Raw genomic sequence first — 20365 nt, forward strand, 5'->3', positions numbered from 1 at the left:
TTTAGACAGTGGGAAGTCATTCAGAGTCCCTGAAATAAAAACCCCTGCGCAATGGCAGCTGGCCAAACATATTGTAAGTAATTAAAGAAAAATGTGGGCAAAACAGTCTTTTAAAGAATCAATTTTTCTATGCATTTCATCTCATGAACACTCGATTAGGTTTGGCAATTTTAAAAAAATGTAAGTGGTTGTTATGCGAATTAGTCTGGATAGCTCCACATTTGCAACAGAACTCAAAATTTGGGTCTAGATTAGAGTGGTGCTGGAAAAGCACAGCAGGTCAGGCAGCATCCGAGGAGCAGGAAAATCGACGTTTCGGGCAAAAGCCCTTCATCAGGAATAGAGGCAGGGACCCTGCAGAGTGGAGAGATAAATGAACTCAAAATTTGGTCAGCTCAGTTGAAGTTAAGGATTCTTCAATTCCTTCACTGAATGTTAATGTTGCTGGTGAGATCTGTATCTATTGGCCATTCCGAAAAGCTTTCGTGAAGGTTTGCTGTGCCACAGTTATGAATCACCCTGGGGTTGGGGAGTCCAATCTAGAGGGCATAGGTTGAGGGTGAGAGGAGAAAGATATAAAAGAGACCTAAGAGGCAACTTTTTCACTCAGAGGGTGGTATGGGTATGGAATGAGCTGCCAGAGGAAGTGGTGGAGGCTGGTACAAGTACAACATTTAAAAGGCAACTAGATGGGTATATGAATAGGAAGCGTTTGGAAGGATAAGGGCTGGGTGCTGGCAGGTGGGACTAGTTTGGGTTGGGATATCTGGTCGGCATGGATGGGTTGGACAGAAGGGACTGTTTCCATTCTGTATATCTCCATGACTCTACGACATGCACATTATAATGTATACCAATAGCGCCATTTCAAGTGGACTATTTTGGCCACAACTATAGCATGTGACTTGGAGGGAAACTTCTGTATGATATAGTGATGTTCCCATGTATCTGCTGTCTCAGTCCTTCTAGGTTTTAAAGTTTGGAGGTTACTACCTAAGGTCCTTTGGTGAGTTTCCGCAACGTATCTTGGTAGATGGGATACATTGCTGTTGCTGAGCATTTGTGGTGGGGCGAGTAAGTTTTGAGGGTGAAGTGGGCTGCTTTTTCCTGGATGGTGTTGAACCTCTTGTGTGTTGTTGGATTTGCACTCGTTCAGGGAAGTGAAGTATTGTTTCTCACTTTTAGTCTGCAATGAATTGTTTCCATTCAAGGAGTGAATTCCTACTCCAAGAGTTTGAAAGAGTTCCATCGGCTAGTTCTTCACATCGAGTCATAGAGTCATACAACACGGAAACAGATCCTTTGATCTAACCAGTCAATGCCAACCATAATCCCAAACTAAACTATCCCCAGCTGCCTGCGCTTGGCCCATATCCCTCCAGATATTTCTTATTTGTGCACTAATCTAACTGTCTTTTAAATATTGTAACTGTACTTGCATCCACCACTTCCTCTGGAAGTTCATTCTATACATGATCCACTCTGTGTTAAAAAAAATTGCTCCCATGTCCTTTTTAGTCCTCTCATCTTAAAAATATGCCCCCTCATCTTGAAATCCCCCACCCTAGGGAAAATACACCTGCCACTCATCTTATTTATACCCCTCATGGTTTTATAAACCTCTATGAGGTCACTCCTCAACCTCCTACACTCCAGTGAAAGAAGTCCCAGACTATCTAGTCTCTCCTTATAACTCAAACTCTACATTCCTGACAGCATTCTGGTAAATCTTTTCTGAAACCTCTCCAGCTTAATAATATCCTGCCTATAACAAAGCAACCAGAACTGAACATAGTACTCCAGAAGAGGACTCACCACCCCTTCAACTTTCACAACTTCAACATAACATTCCAACTCCTACGTTCAAAGGTCTGAGCAATGAAGGCAAGTATGCTAAATGCCTTCTTAACCTAAGTCTATTAACTTGTGGGGCAAATTTGAAACAATTGTGCACCTGAACCTCCAGGTCTCTCTGTTCTACAACATCACCCAAGGCTCTACTTGTAATTGTATAAGTCCTGCCCTTGTTCATTTTACCAAAGTGCAATAGCTGACATTTGTCATAACTAAATTCCCCTCTTCAGCCCATTGACCCGATTGATGAAGATGAATGAATTGAATTGAATTTAGTGTCACGTGTGCCAAGGCACAGTGAAAGGCTTTCTCTTGCGAGCAATACAGGCAGATCACATGGTTAAATAGCATAGATAGTAAATAACAGGTAAACAGGGACAAAAACAGAAATACACAGATACAGGCAAATGGAAGAGTTTGTGAGTCCATTCAGTATTATAACAACAGTAGATCTCTTTGTAATCTTAGATGGCCTTCTTCACTGTCCACTATACCACCAATTTCAGTGTTCCCTGTAAACATGCCTTTATAGTCTATAATCATTTATTTAAATGGCAAACGAATGTGGACTCAGTACCGATTCTTGTGGAACACTGCTGGTCACAGGCATCCAATCAGAAAAGCAATCTTCCACCATCACTCTCTGTCTCCAGCTGGTAAGCCAATTTTGTAACCACTTGGAAAGCCCACTTTGAATTTCCTGTGATCTAACTTTACTAATTAATCGACCAAGCAGAACTTTGTCAAAGGCTTTACTGAAGTGCAAGTAAACATCACCGTCATCAATTTTCTTGGTTACTTCCTCAAAAAACTCAATCAAGTTTGTGGCACACTTAAATTAGATTGTCAAGTCTTCATCTTGTACGAGTTGGAACATGTTCACATGGACCTTGGTGAAGTGAGCTTTGAGTATTATGCCCTGCCTGATGAAACCAATGATTTATTTGATGTGAGAAACATATGCTCAGGAGTGGAATTTCACAGATTCAGCTTCGTCCATTGGCTCTAACATCTGTCTCTGTTCTTTTGGCTTTCCTATGAAAAATGGAATGTAAAATATGGGAAGTAGGGATTTAGTAGTGTTTAATCAGGATGCTCTAGCCATCATAGTGTAGAGTAAGCTTGTGATAGACCAGCAGCCTTTTACTGCCTGATGAAGTTTTATTTTATTCAGTCCCTTGAGTCACTCTGCCATGTAATTAGATCATGGCCAATCTCTTGTCTTAGTTTGATCCTTGTAATCTAGTTCTATACCCTAAATGTATTACAGCATGTTATCAAGCTTGGTTTTAGGTTTTTCAACTGACCCAGTCTTTTTGAGGGAGGGGTAGTGGTTAACCGTATGTAATAGTTTGCAGAACTGTTCAATCTGTGAGCAGATAACTTCAAAAAGATCAGCTGAATTTTTATACTGAAATATAAGACGATTGTTAGCCTCACCTTGCTGAAGCAAAACAATTGCACAAATATGGCAATGTGACTCAGAAAATTATCAGCTATTTTCTTTCCCTCTGCAAACAGTGGAGAAGAGTTTGCTATTCTGATCACTGACACAGATTAGTAAAGTGTGGAGGTGAATTGACCTGAAATGAAAACCTCAACACCGTTCTGAGTGGGTGCCACTCATGTTCATCTGGAGATAATGGAGCCATAGAAATATCAGAATGGTTATAGTGAAAATAGGCCAAGCCTCAGAAATTGGCTACAAAATCTTTTGAGAATTGATGAAGGGACAAACCTAAAACCATCCAGTAGATATAATATATTGGATTTCAGAAAATATTTAATTAGGTTCCACATCTGAGGACATGGAGTTATCAGTGAAGTACTTAAATTTAATTAAAAATGATCCAGGCAGTAGGAACTTAAAGGTAATCATCAATGGATAAAGGTCTGTGCTGCTGACAGCAATACATATAATTCCAAGAGTATCTGCCTGACTCCCCATTAGTTATAAAAGATAAACTGTGTTCTACATCAGTAATATTCTCACATTTTTATTGCTATTAAATGCATAATTAAATGGTAAGCGTAGAAAAGGCAAAATGATAGTCAAAGATAAATTAAACAGGTGGATTAAATTAGAACTGGTAATACTTTTTACAAATAACTAATCACTTGGGAGTTTGTCATTGATCAACAGAAAACGTTATGGTGTAGGTGAATATGTTTTGGCAAAGACAGGAGCTACTTTTCAAAATTATGGCCAAGAAAGGAAAGGGCCTGCATTTATGTAGCATCTTTCATGTTTAGATTACTTACAGTGTGGAAACAGGTCCTTTGGACCAACAAGTCCACACTGACCCACCAAAGTGCAACCCACCCCCCTACACTTACTCCTTCACCTAACATTATGGGCAATTTAGTATGGCCATTCCACCTAACCTGCACAGCTTTGGATTGTGAGAGGAAACCGGAGCACCCGGAGGAAACCCATGCAGACACAGGGAGAATGTGCAAACTTCACACAGACAGTTGACTGAGGCAGGAATTGAACCCGTGTCTCTGGCGCCATGAGGCAGCAGTGCTAACCACTGTGCTACCGTGCCACCACAGTTAGTAAGTCCCAAAGTACTTTGCAATCAATGAAATACTGTTTTATTTGAAATGTGGTTGCTGTCGTGTCATAAGAAACACACCAACCAAATTAAATGTTAGAATTGTACATTAAAAATGTCTGGTCTGACAAAAAAACTACTCTAAATCTAGACTAGTCCCACTTTCTAACACTTGGCCTAACATTATGACATTTCAAGTGCTCATCCAAGTACCTTTTAAAGGTTGTGAGATTTCCTGTTTCAAATTCTAAACAATAAGGTCCCTCAGATAGCGATGTGACTAGATTTTTTATTCTCATTCATGGGATATACATTTCACCATCTTTGACCAACGTTTATTTCCCATCCTGTGTGGGTGGGTGGTAAGTTGCCTTCTTGAAACAGTACAGTCTCTGTGATGATGGTACTTCCACAATATTGTTGAGGCGTGAGTTCCAAGATGATTAAGACTTGACAACATAGCTCCAAGTCAGAATAATGTGTCAATGGAAAAGGAACCTGGAGCTATTAATACCGTTGAACGTCAAAGTGACATTGATGAGGTTCCGCTTGTTCAGTTGTCTGGCACATTGTGTAGTGAAAATGTCACTTGTCACTCATTAACCCACATCTGGATGTTGTCAATACCTTGATGCATTCAAGTATGGACTGTTTCACCCAGAAACTAAGGGAAATTTGGAACTCCTGTCTCAAAGAAAGGTTATTGACGGTCAAATGTAAATTTCAAAAATGAGATGAATCAATTTTTGTAAGGCAACAGTAATAAATGTTACAAAAACAAGGCAGGGAAATTAAATCCAACGATAGAATAGACTAGAGAGCTGTTCCCATGTTCTTTTTACTGTTGAATGTCTGTCTTCTCTGTATTCCACCCCCAATATTTATCATTTCAAATCTTTTGACATCAATATTCAGTGGATAACTACCAATTTATTTGTTCTCTTGAAATCACATACATTTGTATCATCTTCAAATGTTGCTATTGCACCCATATATCTGAAATAGACCTGAAATAGAGATATGGGGAAATAGTGACTTGGTTAATGACTCCAGGAGAGTTGGCCATGATAGGGACTTCAATAATAACCATTAAACACAATGTTATCATAACTTTGTGTCATGACCAGTAAAGGCTCAACCAATCTATTACTCTAAACATGGCTTGCATTCAGAATATAAATTAAAGAGTGTTCTAGAAAATTAAAAATGGGTTCCAAAAGAGACCAATAAAAGACGGCTACTGAAGGTCAGGTGACTTTTTGTCTTTCTGCGTCAAGTCTCCAAAAAGTTCCGAGTTGAATAACTGTGGGTGGAAGTCCCCCTTGAAAGGACGTGCATACCGAGAATCTACCTGACAAAAATACACATGCTTTTATTTACGGTTTGCTCAAAACTCAATATCTATAGACTCCTAAATGCTTTGTCTCTGAGTCCACTTTTAAGAACAAAGAGCTAAAGAAATTATTTCATCAAAAGTAGATATGAATGACCATTGTCTAATTCCCATTGAGTAGCAGTGGATTTCGACATCCAAACCATTCTGAGTGGTCAGTAGCAGTTACTCATGTGACTGAAGTTGGTTTCAGATAATGAGTCTTGTTATCCCAAAAACGAGATCGCAACTGGCCAGTTTGCAGAAATAGCATCAGGGAGGAAAAGGTGCAAGTATCTAACATTAAAAACCTGGAGATACCTCCATCTTAAAGTGTTCCAGCACTTCAGTTTGAAGCTTTCCCAATGCAAAAACTTGACCTCATAGTAAGAAAAACTACAAGTGACAGATGTCATGACCTGCAGAACACACAACTCTTTGAGCTGTAATGATTCCTCCTGATGGTACTACTGTATAAGTCAGATCTCAGAATGAAATTTGGCCTGATTGTTTTCTTAGTTATTAGTGCTCAATCATTAAAACATAGTCACACGAGGCTGTTGAGTTTATTTAGCAACAGAACGAAGTTTATTACATAAAAGAAGATTTAAAAAAACACTATTCAGGTTTCAAACACAGCACAAAGATACTCAAATATGCAATAAAACAAACTCTCATCTATTCCACATCATTACTTTATAGTGATTCAAATCTGGAGACATTAAGCCTACACATCAAATTTTTAAGTTCAATAAATTTGATTCATTCCAATTCTTTCCTGTGAACTGTGAAATATTTGTACATGAATATAATAATGAGAGCTTATATTTTCTCAGCTTTTTAATAACCTGAAGATTTCCAACCAAACTTTTCTGGTCTGAAAGTTTCACAAACTGAACTGTTTTTTATTGAAGTGAATATACTATTTCTGATGTAGTCTAGGCTCTTATTTTATAGGGAAATTATAATTGCTTCTGACAAAAATCAGGGTTCCTCCAAACTATTCAAAAACTGTAAATCTCTTGGTTTCCTCACAGAAGTCCCAGCCTTGATTATCCTGAATCAAAAGTAAGCTCATGAGCCATATTGTTATAAATCAAAACAGGACAAGCAATCTTCCATTAACACCTGGGAGAGGTCCCTGCTCTCTGACACAGGTCATTGTTCCAGAAGGATTGTCTGATTTAGTTATTATTTGGAAACCTTTCAGAAAAGTAACAAATCCTGCATACCACTATCTTAAAATTCAAACTCTAAAATTTATATCTATACAATATATATATCAATCAGACACCTTTCATTAAAGAGAAAATTCTGAAATAATCTTGATATAAGGCTCTAGCCATTCAAATCACACAGGCTACCCTTTTGGAATGGGAACACCTTCTTCAATGAGCCTATGATGAATAGAATCCGTAGTGTGGAAGCAGGCCGTTCTGTCCATTAGGTCCACACTGACCCTCTGAGAACATCCCACCTTATCCTTGTAACCCTGCATTTCCCTTGGCTAACCCACCAAGCCTGAACACCATAGACACTATGGGTAATTTAGCATGGTCAATCCATCTAATCCACTCATCTTTGGACTGTGGGAGGAAACTGGGGCACCCAAAGGAATCCCACACAGACATGGGAAGAATACACAAACTCCGCATGGACAGTTGCCTGATAGTGGAATCAAACTTGGGACCTTAATGCAGTTAACCATTGAGCCATTGAGCCACCGTTCCACCCACAAATATTTTTTCAATGATGAGCCAAACACATGGACAATGAACTATTCTTTTATTTACAACTATAAAATGCATTATCCTCTTTAACTGTAAATTTTGAGTGTGAGTGCTGAGTGATGGATGTAGCATTAAACTTTTGGGCTGAATGTATAAACACATAAGCCTTCTTATTTGAAGCCAGGAAAGTCTCATTCATTTAAAAGTGACCACACACTCAGGTTGAGAAACTCACATGGATTCCTTTAAAAGAAACACACTCATTTGAACAGTTAAAACAAGGAAACAAGGGTTTCAATTCTCCCCCTACCCTAATCGTAACACTGTGAATGTGCCATTATCCATCAATTTGTATGAACAAATATTTTTCAATCTTTAACAGGATGCTTTGAGTTCACCGTTCTCTGCTAGTCATTGTCTGCTCCTCATGTGGTCTTCACATTAAGAGAAGAATGTTTCTTTTTCTGCTCAACCAAAGCCAAAGATGGAGCTAGCCATGAAATGCTTTTCATTTCCAAATTCACTGAGCAGTCACTTTGGTGCCAGCAACCTTCACTATCTCATCCTGAATTATTTCTTACTGCAGATGACTGCAAACATTTACAATCCAAACTCAAATTATAACCTTCACACAACTAGATTAGATTAGATTAGACTAGATTAGACTTACAGTGTGGAAACAGGCCCTTCGGCCCAACAAGTCCACACCGACCCGCCGAAGCGAAACCCACCCATACATTACCCCTTACCTAACACTACGGGCAATTTTAGCATGGCCAATTCACCTGACCCGCACATCTTTGGACTGTGGGAGGAAACCGGAGCACCTGGAGGAAACCCACGCAGACACGGGGAGAACGTGCAAACTCCACACAGTCAGTCGCCTGAGTCGGGAATTAAACCCGGGTCTTCAGGCGCTGTGAGGCAGCAGTGCTAACCACTGTGCCACCGTGCCGCCCACTAATGCTTTATTGCCGAACCATCACTGGAGTATTCCTTGTTTAATGTGCAAGGGAGGGTCATGGTCTCCAGGCAATTGGAATGAATCCATTGAATGCCTTTGTGGAAAGCAGCTTGGCTGCACAAATTGTATTATGCTGATTTGGAGAGAATTCATCTATCCTAGCCTTGACTCGAGAGTCAATGAAAATCTCAAGTTGGGGCCAAACCTACAAGTTGCTGCCAAATAAGTTGATAATTCACATTTGAGTTTTCATTCTAATCCTTTTACAAATATGAACGCCTCAACAAGCATGAGAAACCACTCCTGAAATTCAGAGTGATACAGTCATAGAAACGTACAGGATGGAAACAGACCCTTTGGTCCAACTTGTCCATGCCGATCTTATATCTTAAATTAATTTAGTCCCATTTACCAGCACTTGACCCATATCCCTCCAAACCCTTCCTATTCATATACCCATCCAGACACCTTTTAAATGTTGCAATTGTACCAGCCTCCACCACTTCCTATGGCAGCTCATTCCATACACGTACCACCCGTTGTGTGAAAATGTTACTCCTTAGGTCCCTTTTAAACCTTTCCCCCTCACCTTAAATTTATGACTTCTAGCTTTGGATTCCCCCACCCCTAGGAAAAGACTGGCTATTCACCCTATCCATGCCCCTCATGATTTTATAAATCTCTGTAAGATCCCCCTCAGTCTCCGATGCTCCAGGGAAAACAGGCCCAGTCTATTCAGCCTCTCTCTCTAGCTGAAATGCTCCAATTCTAGCAACATCCTTGTAAATCTTTTTGGAATCCTTTCACGTTTCACAACATCCTTATTATAGCAGGGAGATGAGAATTGCACGCAATATTCCAACAGTGGCCTAACCAATGTCCTGTACAGCTACAACATGACCTCTCAACTCCTGTACTCAAAACGCTGACCAATAAAGGAAAGCATACCAAACACCCTCTTCACTATCCTATCTACCAGCGACTCCACTTTCAAGGAGCTATGAACCTGCACTCCAAGGTCTCTTTGTTCAGCAACACTCCCTAGGAAGTTACCTTTAAGTGCATAAGTCATGCCTTGATTTGTCTTTCCAAATGCAGCACTTCACATTTATCCAAATTAAACTCCATCTGTCACTCCTCAGCCCATTGGCTCATCTGATCAAGATCCTATTGTAACCTGAGGTAACCATCTTTACTGTTCACTGCACCTCCAATTTTAGTGTTATGGGCAAACTTACTAACCATGCCTCATATTCATACTCAAATCATTTATATAAGTGATGAAAAGCATATAAGCCATTTTCTCTGTTAATTCTTTGAAACAAATGGCTTTAAAGGTGTTGGATTCTCCAAAGTTTGAACAGCTATTGAGATGTTGAATGAGATTTAATTTAATCTGAAGAAAAGATTTATTTTCTTTGTATGCAGTCACTCAGGGTTGAGGATGAGACCATAGGACCATGAGACACAGGAGCAGAAATTAGACCATTCAGCCCTTCTCCACCATTCAATCATGCCTGATAAGTTTCTCAACCCCATTCTCCCGCTTTCTCCCTGTAACCCTTGATCCCTTTGATACTTGAGAATCTATCTGTCTCAGTTCACTCAGTTGAAGGGGTTCTAAAAAGATAAGTCCAACTGGGGATCAACAGATTCTGCTACATGTATGGTAAATGGTTATTACAGAGTTGGATGGTCGGGTTTTTTTGGAGGTTTGTGTGTTCCCTAATGCAGTTTCTTCATGTGTCCTGTGCCTTTCTAAATGAGCTTTCTCCATTTTGGTTGGATATGAACCTGGATCTCCCACGAGTTATTGACTATATATGACCTTTTAAAAAGCTTATGTCCTTTTCACTGTTATAAGAACATAGAATCCTTACAGTGTGGAAGCAGGCCATTCTGTCCATTGGGTCTGCACCAACCCCCCTGAAGAGCATCCCACTCAGCCCCACCCCTAACCTATCCCCAAAGCACCACATTTCCCATGGTCAATCTACTTAACTTGCTCATCTTTGGATTATGGAAGGAAAGCGGAGCACCCAGAAGAAATCCATGCAGACATGGGCAGGATGTACAAACTCCACACAGACAGAACCAAACCTGGGTCCCTGGTGCTGTGAGGCAGCAGGGCTAACTACTGAGCAACTGTGATGCCCATAACAACATAAGATCTAGGAGCAGGAGTAGGCCGTCTGACCTCATCGAGCCTGCTCTGCCATTCAATAAGATGTTCTTTTCATGGACTCAGCTCCGCTTACCCCCCAGATCACAATAACCCTTAATTCCTTTACTGTTCAAAAATCTACCCTTGTCTTTAAAACATTCAATGAGGTAGCGTGAACTGTTTCACTGCAGAGGGAATTCCACAGATTCACGACCCTTTGGTGAAGTAGTTCCTCTTCAGCTCAGTCCTAAATCTGCTCTCCCTGTTCTCAGATTGTGGCCAACACTGGCAAGGCCGTAATTATTTCCATCTCAATGAGAAGGTGGGGCGATATTTCTGTTTAAATGCTTTGAGATTCTCCTGGTGAGGATGCTCCTGAAAATATCTTAGAGAATCCCAAAGTGTTAACAAAGTTTAGAGACCATGAAGAATTAGCAATCAAGATTTTGGTCAAAGTTTTAAACATGCCCCAAAGCACATTATGACGGACATTAACAGGAACACCATCTCCTTTTCAGGTTTCATTCTTTGCTGTTTTCAAAAGGAAAGTGCTGAAGATGCTGGGAATTCAAAAGAAAAAGAGGGAATGCTCAGCATTTTCAGAAGTCCGGAAGCTTCTATGGAGAGACCGAGTGTGAACACTGTTACTCTCTCCTGAGACGCTGCCAGATTTGCTGAGCTGTTTTCAGCCCTAACCCTAAACATATCACTGGTTTCAATTTGAATCTTAACATGCTAAAAACCAATGTGTCTTTTGTTAACAATTCAGATGCAAAATTGATTCCATTGCTGATTCCTGTTCTAGCTTTGCAAGTCTCTTTTCAACAACAGTAGATTTACTAACTTACATTTTGCTCTGATCAGACTGATTCCAATTTTAAAATACAGGCACAAGGACACCCAGCAATCTCCAAACTAAAGAGGCCATCATTAAATATTCACAGTTGGTTTCAATGTTGCCACTGGGGCCTAGTCTGCCATTTTAAATTGAGGCCTGAGTGAAGGATGCATTAACAGAACCCGATTTTGTCAATCCTTTGCTTTATGTCCTGCCTGCAGGGTGGCATGGTGACTCAGTGGTTAGCATTGCTGCCTCACAGTGCCAGTAACCCGGGTTCGATTCCAACCTCAGATGACTGCCTAAATGGAGTTTGCACGTTCTCTCTGAGTCTGCATGGGTTTCCTCTGGGTGCTCTGGTTTCTTCCACAGTCCAAAGATGTGTGGGATAGGTGAATTGGTCAGGCTAAATTGCCCATATTGTTCAGGGATGTGTACTTTAGGAGCATTAGTCATGGGAAATATAGGATAAAGGTATGGGTCTGGGTGGGATACTCTTCGGAGGGTCAATGTGAATTTATTGGGCCAAGTGTTTCATCACTATAGAGATTCTATTCTTTACTATGTCAGATTTTGAATAAGAAGTTTTGGCAATCAAGTTTCTTTAATAAATATGAAATGGTTACTTTGTAATGGGAAATGTAGATGTTTACCCCTCTCAGTAACCTAACACACACACACACACACACACATGCACACAGATACACGCGGTAAAGGGAATAAAATGTATTTCTCTCTGCAGAGATTAAGTTTGAGAAATAAAGCACTTATAAGCAATAAGTCTTAATTCTTGAAGGCAAGAAGAATAAGGTGTAGCGTGTTCAAATAGCTGTCAGTCAAGCACTGTCATCAATAGAGGCAGATGTCACTAGCGTCTTCGCTCAGACAGTAAATGCAGATTGCTCAGGCAGCACAGTATTGAGCAGTCTCTCTTCCAGATGTTCATCAAGAGGATACAGTCTGGTATCACAGAGAATTCTCCACAAACAGGAGCAAGAGCCAGGGGCCGAGCACCTTCCTTCTTTCAGCAGCTTCCTCAACCGAATGCCGAAACCAACCCTGCAGAACGTGTTGAAACAGAACAGCCATAAAACCCAGAGGTAAAAACAGTCAGGAGCTTTCCCTGAAGTGAGTTCAAGCAACCAAGATTTGCAATTATCTGGAACCATGCAGCTTCAAAAGAAAAGCCTTCTTAAAAAAACACAATCACTATCCTTTCATTGACTACTTTTTAAAAAATTACAGGATCGCCATAATCTTTCAAACTCAAATCCACAAAACAATTCATTAAGATGCTGTCATAACAGGATTAGTAATCCAGCAGGGCTGGGTGAATAATCAGAACTGTGAATTCAAAGCCTGACGTTGTATAGCAACTGTGAAATGTTAATTCAGTTAATGAAGAACATTAGAAATCCCTACAAAACAGCTAGCCTTATTCGCGCAGACGAGAACAGGAAATTGATTCTTGACTTCCCTCCCTCAATTTGCTCAGCATTGCCATCTCAAAGGGCAAGCAAGGATGGAAAATAAATGCTGCCTTTGCCAGTGGAACCCATATTGTACAAAGGAGCAGAAGAATCAGCTCCACAGCATTGGAAGAGGGAGCTGGAAGCTCTCTTTATCCCCATTCACACCAATAGTCTTTGCATATCCATGTTCTGCCTTAATTAGCAACACAGGACAGAAAAGTGGGATTAGGCCATTCAGCCCTTCAATATGATTATGACTGCTCTGGTTGTGATCTTAGACTCATAGAGATGTACACCATGGAAACAGACCCTTCGGTCCATGCCGACCAGATATCCCAACCCAATCTTGTATCACCTGCCAGCACCCGGCCCATATCCCTCCATCCCTTCCTATTCGTATACCCATCCAAATGCCTCTTAAATGCTGTAATTGTACCAGCCTCCACCACTCCCCCTGGCTCATTCCATACACATACTTAAAACCACTTTATTGAATCCCTGCTTGGCCTTTAATTGGCAATTGGCACACTTGTCATTATTGGTCAGTACATTGAGTATAGGAGTTGGGATGTCATCTTGTAGCTATACAGGACATTAGTTTGGCCATTTATGGAATATTGTGTTCAGTTCTGGTCTCCCTGCTATAGCAAAGATATTATTAAACTAAAGGGTACAGAAAAGATTTATAACCCTCCTAGGGTTAGAGGGTTTGAGCGATAGGGAAAGGCTGAATAGGCTGGGGCTTTAATTCCCTGGGAAGTCAGATATTACAGGGGTTTATAACAAGATGTGGGCATGGATAGGGTAAATAGTGCTTTATCCCAGGGTAGGAGAGTCCAAAACAAGAGGGCATAGATTTAAGGTGAGGGGGAAAGGATTTAAAAGTGACCTGTGGGGCAACGTTTTCAAACAAAAGGTGGTGAGTGTATGGAATGAGCTGCCAGAGGAAGTGGTGGAGGCTGGTACAATAACAACATTTCAAAGATACCTAGATGGCTATATCAATAAGAAGGGCTTAGAGTGATATGAGCCAAATGCTAGCAAACGAGACTAGATTAATTTAGGTTATCTGGTCGGCATGGATGAGTTGGACTAAAGGGTCTGTTTCTATGTTGTACATCTCTGTGACTCGATAACTCTTATTTCCTTGTGCTTCAAAAATCTTTCAAATGCTGTCTTGATTAAATTCAGTGACCCAGCCTCCACTACTTTCCAAGGACAAAAATTTAGAGATTAATAAATCTGCAAGAGAGAGAAAAAACTTTTCATCTTTGTCTTCAAAGAGAGATATTTTATTCTTAAATCATACCTCCAAGCTCTAGTTCCCCTCACAACAGGAAACACCCACTCAGTATCCAACCAATTCAGTCCTCTCAGGATCTATATGTTTTAATAAGCTAATTCTTCCGCCGCCTTCGCCTCCGTGCCTACTTTTACAACCAAGACACCCGACCACCCTCTGATGATCCCTTCTCCCGCCTCCAACACACCCCATCCACCTGGACACCCCGTGCTGGCCTCGTACCCGCCCTCAATCTATTTATAGCCAACTGCCACCGCGACATTAACCGACTCAATCTGTCCATCTCTCTTACCCACTCCAACCTCTCACCCTCGGAACGTGCAGCCCTCCACTCCCTCCGCTCCAACCCCAACCTCACCATCAAACCAGCAGACAAGGGAGGCGCGGTAGTAGATTGGCGCACTGACCTTTATACCACTGAGGCCAAACGCCAGCTCGCAGACGCTTCCTCTTACCGCCCCCTTGACCACGACCCCACCTCCCACCACCAAACCATCATCTCCCAGACCATCCATAACCTCATCACCTCAGGGGATCTCCCATCCACCGCCTCCAACCTCATTGTCCCACAACCCCGCACCGCCCGTTTCTACCTCCTGCCCAAAATCCACAAACCTGACTGCCCCGACCGACCCCTTGTCTCAGCCTGCTCCTGCCCCACCGAACTCATCTCCGCGTACCTCGACACGGTTCTATCCCCCTTAGTCCAAGAACTCCCCACCTACATTCGGGACACCACCCACACCCTCCACCTCCTCCAGGATTTTCGCTTCCCCGGTCCCCAATGCCTTATCTTCACGATGGACATCCAGTCCCTGTACACCTCCATCCCCCATCATGAAGGACTCAAATCCCTCCGCTTCTTCCTTTCCCGCCGCACCAACCAGTACCCTTCCACTGACACCCTCCTTCGACTGACTGAACTGGTCCTCACCCTGAACAACTTCTCTTTCCAATCCTCCCACTTCCTCCAAACTAAAGGAGTTGCCATGGGCACCCGCATGGGCCCCAGCTATGCCTGTCTCTTCGTAGGATATGTGGAACAGTCCATCTTCCGCAACTACACTGGCACCACCTCCCACCTTTTCCTCCGCTACATCGATGACTGTATCGGCGCTGCCTCGTGCTCCCACGAGGAGGTTGAACAGTTCATCAACTTTACCAACACCTTCCATCCCGACCTCAAATTCACCTGGACTGTCTCAGACTCCTCCCTCCCCTTCCTAGACCTTTCCATCTCTATCTCGGGCGACCGAATCAACACAGACATCTACTATAAACCGACTGACTCCCACAGCTACCTGGACTACACCTCCTCCCACCCTGCCCCCTGTAAAAACACCATCCCATATTCCCAATTCCTTCATCTCCACCGCATCTGTTCCCAGGAGGACCAGTTCCAATACCGTACAGCCCAGATGGCCTCCTTCTTCAAAGACCGCAGATTCCCCCCAGATGTGATCGACAATGCCCTCCACCATATCTCCTCCACTTCCCGCTCCTCTGCCCTTGAGCCCCACCCCCCCAACCGCCATCAGGACAGAACCCCACTGGTTCTCACCTACCACCCCACCAACCTCCGATTACAGCGTATCATCCGCCGTCATTTCCACCACCTCCAAACGGACCCCACCACCAGGGATATATTTCCCTCCCCTCCCCTATCAGTGTTTCGCAAAGACCACTCCCTTCATGACTCCCTCGTCAGGTCCACACCCCCCACCAACCCAACCTCCACTCCCGGCACCTTCCCCTGCAACCGCAGGAAATGCAAAACTTGCGCCCACACCTCCTCCCTTACCTCTCTCCAAGGCCCCAAGGGATCCTTCCATATCCGCCACAAATTCACGTGCACCTCCACACACATCATCTATTGCATCCGCTGCACCCGATGTGGCCTCCTCTATATTGGGGAGACGGGCCGCCTACTTGCAGAACACTTCAGGGAACACCTCTGGGACGCCCGGACCAACCAACCCAACCACCCCGTGGCTCAACACTTTAACTCTCCCTCCCACTCCACCAAGGACATGCAGGTCCTTGGACTCTCCCATCGCCAGAACATAACAACATGACGGTTGGAGGAAGAGAGCCTCATCTTCCGCCTGGGAACCCTCCAACCACAAGGAATGAACTCAGATTTCTCCAGTTTCCTCATTTCCCCTCCCCCCACCTTGTCTCAGTCGATTCCCTCGAACTCAGCACCGCCCTCCTAACCTGCAATTTTCTTCCTGACCTCTCCACCCCCACCCCACACCGGCCTATCACCCTCACCTTGACCTCATTCCACCTATCACATCTCCATCGCCCCTCCCCCAAGTCCCTCCTCCTTACCTTTTATCTTAGCCTGCTGGACACACTTTCCTCATTCCTGATGAAGAGCTTTTGCCCAAAATGTCGAATTTCCTGTTCCTTGGATGCTGCCTGACCTGCTGCGCTTTAACCAGCAACACATTTTCAGCTAAGCTAATTCTGGACCATTCTGCTAAATTACTAACAGAATTGGGATAGATTCCATTGCCCCACTCTCCCCCTCATAAAGAAAGTGTGCTTTTAACTCTGTGAAGTGTTCATTGGATTTATGATACTACCATATTTCTCCATACATTTTTGTGTTCTGGTGTAAAGTTGGAACAAAATCAAGGATAGATTGTGGGAATAAAATTTCTATAAAACTGTAAAACGGAGATAAAATGTCTTTTGAAGTAAGGTCCCAGCTCTGGCTGCACATGTCTCAGGATGTATCAAGTCAGGTTTGTTTTACCCCATCTGCCTCGCCATTGGCGTTCAACAGAAAGCAAGCACTTTATTAGCCAATCAGATGATTCTTGTTGTCAATGAAATTTTTCGTCCCATCTCAGAGATTATTTTAACAAAAAAACGAAAATGTTTTGCAAGGAATTTTTTTTATAGTCATTATAATTTTTTTTTCCAGAGTTGCCAACAGTAGTGTCCTAGAGTTTAATTTTTAATTCCTGGAGATTTCAGGACAGTCCAGGAGGGTTGGCAACTTTTTAAAAAAAATTATCAACAACGTACAATTCAAGCACAAATGGTAAGATTTGCAATTATGTAACAGCGTTCACTTCCCAAAGTATTTTATAGTCAATGAAGTGCTTGAGATGTAGGCAACTTTGTGATGTAGACAAATGTAGCTGCAAATTGGCAGCTCTTACAAACAGCAAATTGACCAAATAATGTGTTTTTGAGCGTTGGTTGATGTAAAAATATTGTCTCGGCCGTAGGGGATGAGGCCTCTTGCTCTTCTTCCAACAACATCATGGAATCTTTTACAGTCACCTCAGACATCTAATATTTCGTCGAAAGGATAAATCAAATTTAAAACATTTCTAGAACGAAACCAACAATGAAAAGCTCTGAAACTGTTGAAATAGTTCCAGAAAGAACATAAAATTCATATTTGCTACAGGAAAACGAAATACAATTTCATATTTTGTCTGCTAAAATATTTAGTGCAATATGTAAGAGGACAGATATTTCCTGGCAACAATGTGAAATGGATCAGGCACTGTCTTGTGGAACCCAAATATTCAAAAATACTCACACCCATAGTTGAGAGTCTCTGACTGGATTTGTTTTTCCCTTATTCATTCATGGGATTTGGGCTTTGCTGGCGAGGCCAGTATTTATTTCCCATGACTCCTTGCCCTTGAGCAGGTGATGGTGAGCTGCCTTCTTGAAGCTAATGGAGTCATCTTGCTGTAAGTTGACCCACAATGCCTTTAAGGAGGAAATTTCCGGAGTTTAACCCAGCGACACGGAAGCTATAGCGATAAATTTCCAATTCAGGATGGTGAGTGTCTTGGAAGCAAATATGCAGGTGGTGGTGTTCCCATGTATCTGCTGCTCTTGTCCTTCCAGATGGAAGTGGTCTTGGACTTGGAAGGTGCTGTCTGAGGAATATTTGGTGAATTTCTGCAGTCATCTTGTAAATAGTGCACATTGCTGCTGCTGAGCCTCGGTGGCGGAGGGAGTGAATACTTGTCGGTGTGTCAATCAAATGGGCTGCTTTGTCCTGGATGGTGTCAAGCTTCTTGAGTGATGTTGGAGCTGCACTCATCCAAGCAAGTGGGGAGTATTCCATCACCCTCCTTCCTTGTGCCTTGGAGATGATAAATGGGCTCGAGGGAGTCAGGAGGTGAGTTATTTGGTGCAGATTCTTAGTTTTCCAGAAAGAACATATTCTCATGGAAATATGCATTTTAGTTTTGTTGTACAAATAAATTAACAAATTTCTCATTACAAAGTTGGTGCTGTCAATATTTCTGCCTGAAATTAATTAAGAGGTGGGTTGTCCTGAAAAATTCCAATTGTGACAAATTGGGGCTGTGGACTCCTGTTAAAGATTATGTTCCTGTAACAGTTGGAAATACATTGACTGCTCCTCAGGGAGATGTTAAGTCTGTGTCATAGTGGAGCCATTTTCTGGTCTTTAGGCAACTGTTGAATTTCAGTTTGAGCTCTCATTAACATTGGATCAAGGTTTCTACAAACAGCACGATACTTTGCTTCATCTTTCTAGCCCCAGCATCAACCCTGCTCAATCATGGTCTCAACAGTTATAAGTTTGGAGGTTTAGAGGTTCAGCAGCAGTCAACATTGACCAGAAATTCAACTGTATCAGTTACGTAAATGATGTGTCTACAAGATCAGGTCAGGATCAAGGCATACTGTGACAAAATGGCTCACCTCCTAACTCCTCAAAGACTTCCCACCACTTACACGGTGCAAGTCAAGAATGTAGGGGAAGACTTATCACTTGCCTGGGTGTGTGCAAAGACAATATTCAATACTCCAATACTCAACACTGTTCAGGATAAAGCATCTCATTTAACCAATGATTTCAAAGTCTCCACCATCCCCATTCATTGTGATTGTCGTGTATAGCATCTATAGATTGCACTGTGGTATCCTAATGGCACATCCCAAAACCACACTTTGTATCACCTATCATCAGTAGGTCTATGGTAACACCATCAACTTCAAATTGAATTACAAGCAACATACAATCCTGACCTGGAAATGCATCTCTCTTCCTTCATTGTTACTGGATCGGAATCTTTGATCTGCTTATCAATCATTGGCAGTAAACCTTCACTACATGGACTACAGTAGTTCAAAAAGAAAGCTTCCCACCATCTTCTCAAGAGCAATGAAGGATGGACAATGAATTCTGTCTCTATTAATGATGTTTGTAATGTGTATGTGTGAATTCAAAAGATATATAACAGGGATCAAATCCTGAAGATCAAAATGGATCCTCATACCCTTTCAGCAGCTATTAAAACCAGTCTGTGGTTTGTCTTCAAAACTGGACAGAAATCAGCTTTTAGCACATTGGAGGGATCTACATCGGCCATCTGGTGTCATTCCCAGCACTTCAATAATCTCAGGGTCCATGCCTGGTATATTGAACCGGACTCACATATATCTTTTGTGTGAGGAGTTTTGTTGAAGAGTTATGCCTATTGTGATGCCAAATGTTCCCACTCCCAATCAGTAGTCAATTGGTGTCTTCTTTCTCTGCAGCCACTTCGCTTTATGTCACAAACATTGCATAACAACATAATTAATTTATGGGTTATTTACAATTTACTGCTATTCATTTGTTTCTCCCTCTCTGACGAGACAGTGGACTCAAGGTGTGACATGGCCCCATGAGCACTGGTGGAACTCTAGAACATGGAGAATGTTTATGTCCAAAATAAATATTCTCCATGACCTTAGAGAGTGAGTTTCAGTGGAATAGTTGATTAAGGGACTTAAGATGCAGGAGCTCTGCCATTCCACAAGATCATGGCTGATGCTTGATCTCAACTTCACTTTTATAACAGAATCTCCAAATTCTAGATACACTGAAAGACAAAAAAACTGTTGTATGATTGATTGATTTTATTTATTGTCACGTGTATCTAAGCACAAAGAGAAGTTTTGTGAGTAGTACAGGCAGACCAGAGTAAGCAAGGACAAAGGGTGAACACAAAACTTCAACAGAGTAACGCATACAGGTTACACCACATGAAATGGACGCTAGGTGAGATCGACATTAACAAGATCAGTATTATTTGAAGTTAGAGAGTCCATTCATC

General features: G+C 42.0%; 1 protein-coding gene across 1 annotated transcript in view; it reads left to right on the forward strand.

Annotated features, from left to right (window-relative positions):
- Positions 1 to 20365, forward strand: part of fkbp16 (FKBP prolyl isomerase 16) — a 181349-nt gene that overhangs the window by 25954 nt on the left and 135030 nt on the right. The gene's annotated exons all lie outside the window — the stretch shown is intronic.

Source organism: Hemiscyllium ocellatum, chromosome 39 (genome assembly GCF_020745735.1).
Source record: "Hemiscyllium ocellatum isolate sHemOce1 chromosome 39, sHemOce1.pat.X.cur, whole genome shotgun sequence".
Taxonomy (NCBI): domain Eukaryota; kingdom Metazoa; phylum Chordata; class Chondrichthyes; order Orectolobiformes; family Hemiscylliidae; genus Hemiscyllium; species Hemiscyllium ocellatum.